The 4,092-nt window shown below is 38.7% G+C and overlaps 1 long non-coding RNA gene across 1 annotated transcript in view; it reads left to right on the top strand.

Moving 5' to 3' along the window:
• Window positions 1-435: 435 nt before the first annotated feature.
• LOC308101772 overlaps window positions 436-4,092 on the top strand; it is a 6,459-nt gene continuing 2,802 nt past the window's right edge. The window contains exon 1 of the long non-coding RNA XR_013934560.1: window positions 436-526. This is a non-coding gene — a long non-coding RNA (uncharacterized lncRNA). The remainder of the gene's footprint in view (window positions 527-4,092) is intronic.

The raw sequence follows: 4,092 nt of genomic DNA on the forward strand, positions 1-4,092 counted from the left end.
ATATGTGATATTTATATAACAAGGGCTGTCTACGTTTAGGGCAGTGAAGATACATAATGTCTTTAGTCACAAACTCGCGAGAAGAATTCAAGTTATAGCGGTATGGCTGTAGATGGACGTTTTGACAATATTGAGCTCCAAGACAACATAATCTACGAAACTATTGAGAACACGATTAAGCCTACAGCTCAGGAGAAAGATCTGTGGAAGAAACTGCAGTCTGGTAAGAGATGTTACTATAACGACAAATCACAAAAAAAAATACTTTTTAAACAAGAGGTTCAAAGATTTTACTGGTCTCACTCTTACGTATATCTCTGTGTGTGTGTGTGTGTGTGTGTGTGTGTGTGTGTGTGTGTGTGTGTGTGTGTGTGTGTGTGTGTGTGTGTGTGTGTGTGTGTGTGTGTGTGTGTGTGTGTGTGTGTGTGTTCTCCAGACGTAAGACGGTACAAGCGGGTTGGAGTCGGTGTTGGATTGCTTTGTGCTGTTCTAGCTCTCCTCAACGTTGCTGTCCCATTCTATCTCTGTAAGTCAAGTTTCATAGCCATGCATTTTATTACAATGTCTTCAGTGGTGGAAAGTTACCACCACACTCAGACAACTCTGGTGCTTTGTCCCAATAAACTGTCAAAGAGAAGAGGGTCACACTCATAAATTAAACAAAACATTTATTTAACCTCCACAACATCCTCCTGGAGCATTCACCTCTAAACTGAACTCCTATGCTCCTGATAAGCATAGTGCCTTGCGTTCAGACTTTACACTAAACCTATGAGGCCATCTTGCATTGCAGATTATGGTAGATATTGTATTAAAGGGATAGTTCACCCAAAATAGTCCATTTCATTATCGAAAGAGTGGGCAAAACCATACCTATATTAAAGGGTCAATATAAGTAAATAAATATATAATAACCTTTCCACAGGAGCAGCTTTTTCATATTTATCACACATTTTGTTATTTTCCCCATACGTACATGACAGGTGAAAAATGACAAAATGTAAAAAATAGTTATCATAATGAAACGTCCCCAGTTGATTACTTACATGAAGACAATGATTTATCGTATTACAAGTTTTCTGAAATTGTATATTTAAATATGCAAATTAGGCATTAGGAAAATATGCCCGAATTTACATAACTTTCCAGAATCAACATTGGAACATTGGACAAAGACAGAGTTAACATTTTTATTTCATTTTGTTAAGATGTTGGAGTCAAAGGTTTTTAACGAGGGAATATTCAAAATCTGGCTCAATTTTGGGGCTCTGGCAGCCTGGCTCATGGACTAAATGCCTAATTTGCATATTTAAATATACAATTTCAGAAAACTTGTAATACGATAAATCATTGTCTTCATGTAAGTAATCAACTGGGGAAGTTTCATTATGATAACTTTTTTTAAACAATTTTTAAAATGTTGTAATTTTTTCACCTGTCATGTACGTATGGGGAAAATAACAAAATGTGTGATAAATATGAAAAAGCTGCTCCTGTGGAAAGGTTATCATATATTTATTTACTTATATTGACCCTATAAACAATTTAATATAGGTATGGTTTTGCCCACTCTTTCGATAATCATTGCTCAATTTTTGGGCTCTGGCTCATGGACTAAAAAAGGACTTATTTTTTTTTGTTTCATTCCTAAGCCAATAATTTGATGAACGGCGGAAAGATGTTAATGTCTCCGTAGGGGCGGATTGGGCTCGTTTTTATCGCGGTTCTGGGCGGATTGGGTTCTTTTTTTTTTCCAGTTTTTGGTTTCTTTATTTTGGTTTTAGGGTTAGGATTAGGAGTTAGGTTAGGGTTATGTTATTTAATTCATATTTTTGCCTGATTTTACCAATTAATTATCACAAAAAACAATTTCTGCCTAATAAAATATTCAAACAAAATGGGTTTATACTAATGTAAAAATGTTGGTTATATGGCGGTTTTAGGGTTAGGTTAGGGTTATGTTATTTTGCCTAATTTGACTGATTTAATATAAAAATACTATTTTAACATTAATTTTTTATTATTCTAAATTACTTGGGGATGAGTAGCCCTGATCACCTCAAGGCAAAACACAGGCCGAGGCACAGCCAACTGCCAAGTAGGAGTAATATAAATTTTATTTTACCCACTGGCTGTTTCAAATAATGAGCAGAGCAGAGGAATTGAGCATCAACCATCTACGATTATCAATAGCTACTGTAAACTAAAGTATAACGAATAGAAGGTTTGGCACAGAGGCTTGTGAGTTTTGTTCAGAACATGAAGTTTGCTTTATATTAACTTAGTAAATTTACTCATCACCAGGCAGCCGCACTTGAAGTTGGTTTGTTTCAGGATAGACAGACACTAATAACAAATATAATGAAGCTGAGAAACTTTGGTCAACTTCATTATGTATGTACAGTACTTGCATAATACATGGTACTTTGGATCTGATGGATAGGGTTCTGTGCAGACTGCAGTCCATTTGGAAACACTGGACCCTACCTGGTCGTAGTGTCACTGTTGCCTGGGCTGGTCCAGGTCCATTGCATTGCTCCTAACATTATCCCAAAAAAATCCTTTGATCACTGATGACCGACATTCTCCGTGTCCTCCTCTTCACTTCGGTTTTGGTCAGTCCATTCTCCTAACATTATCAGAATGGCAGCTGCTAAATCCTTTGATCTCTGATGACCGTAACATTCTCCATATCCTCCTCTTCAATACCTTTGGTTTTGGTCAAACTACCCCCCAACTTGGAAGCACCAGGAGGTTGTTTGTTTATAATTATACACTACGAATCCTTGGATTTGATGATAAACTCCCATTAGTTTGAGTCGTGGCGGGGGTCTATCACTCTCTGTTTCTTTTTCCTCAGTAGCTTTCACTGTTTTAAAATACTTGCTTAAATCTGCACACTTTGCAGCTAGCACAGCTCTTGTATCCTCTCGTGTCTCGTTATGTTGTTGAGCTCTTTCCCCAAATTCTACTTGTAAACAAACCGTGAAAAACCACATGTTGGATGTTGCTGTGTGGCCGGTGTCACTGTTTACAATACAAGAACGCATCGTCCCAAAACACACTCGCCCCGGGTATATCCGGCGGCCTCGAACGGCGAAAGAAATAGGGGCGAGTGTGTTTTGGGGCGAGTGTTTTCACCGTGTGCAGTGAGGAAGAATGCCGTGCGTTGGACCAAACCATTTTGGGATTTACACGGGGGGGGGGGGGGGGGGATAAATTAGTGTTTATTAGTGCATGTCATGATTTCAAAAGCGGGTTTGGATTCTATTAACTTAAATTAAAAAAGTATTTTTGAATTATCCTAAATTACTTGGGGGGGGGTCCAATCTGACTTGGGGGGGTCCAATCTGAAGCTAGGGGGGGACAAAACCCCCCGTCCCCCCCGGGATTGACGCGCATGCGTAGGAGACTCAAAGTTGACACTTTGAGTCTCCTACTGGAGCCTAGCCTGGTAAACCCCCCCTCCGGAAATCTCATTTTATTTGATTTCAGTGGTGAAATCAAATACAAATGAGATTTCCGGAGGGGGGTTTACCAGGCTAACTGGAGCCCCCGCCGGTCATCAAATTATTGGCTTAGAAATGCGACAAAAACAAAAAAACTCTCCATGAATTCAAGTCTCCATGGGGTGTGTAATTGATAGAACAAAAGTCATTTTGGGGTGAACTATCCCTTTAAGGCTCTTGAAAGCCTTGAACATTTTGTTTTGTATTTTGTATGTGTCTTGTCATGTATTTGTTCTTTCAATTATATATTATAATTATCATAATTTATTGAAAGACAAATATTATTGGACATTAAAGGCCACTAAATAGCTCTATAATAGACCAGCTTTCCAAACCATGAAGTCATGTTGTGATGAATGCAACATCAGTGATACTCCCTCACTATGTGTAGGGTTGTGAGGTCGTGGGGCCAAGCGCTTAGTGCGAAGGCACCCTTTTGTATTTGGTAGTTTTATTCTTCTTCTTCTATTGCCGCTATCTCACTACCTACACAGTCTACACTATCTACACTACAAACTCGGCAGTATGGTAGAGGGTCATGAAAAACCAAAGAGAAATGAAACTCACAACCATTGGCCAAAGG

The sequence above is a fragment of the Gymnoscopelus braueri genome (assembly GCF_963280865.1).
Source record: "Gymnoscopelus braueri genome assembly, chromosome: 15".
NCBI classification, from domain to species: Eukaryota; Metazoa; Chordata; class Actinopteri; order Myctophiformes; family Myctophidae; genus Gymnoscopelus; species Gymnoscopelus braueri.